Source organism: Melanerpes formicivorus, unplaced genomic scaffold (genome assembly GCF_026170545.1).
Source record: "Melanerpes formicivorus ecotype bairdi unplaced genomic scaffold, bMelFor1.0.p_v2 SCAF_110, whole genome shotgun sequence".
Classification (NCBI taxonomy): domain Eukaryota; kingdom Metazoa; phylum Chordata; class Aves; order Piciformes; family Picidae; genus Melanerpes; species Melanerpes formicivorus.
The window spans coordinates 1,408,503-1,408,724 of record NW_027142462.1 but is presented as its reverse complement, the minus strand read 5'-3'; positions in this window follow the sequence as shown (position 1 = coordinate 1,408,724).

The following is a 222-nucleotide window of genomic DNA, read 5'->3' as shown; positions in this document are numbered from 1 at the left end:
TTGAAGCCTTGAATAAAAAAAAAAAAAAACAGTTAGCAATGTTTTCTGTTATTTCTTCTAGGATGTGGATTAGAAAGGTGATCGCACTAGGTCTTCACATATACTTAGCTTTAAATGTGTAAGTCACAAGACTTACCTCTCAAATATGGAAGATTTTTTGGCAAGGAAAGGATTTTCTCTCCACATGGTAGGTAGCCCTTGCTGCATCATGTGCACAATGAT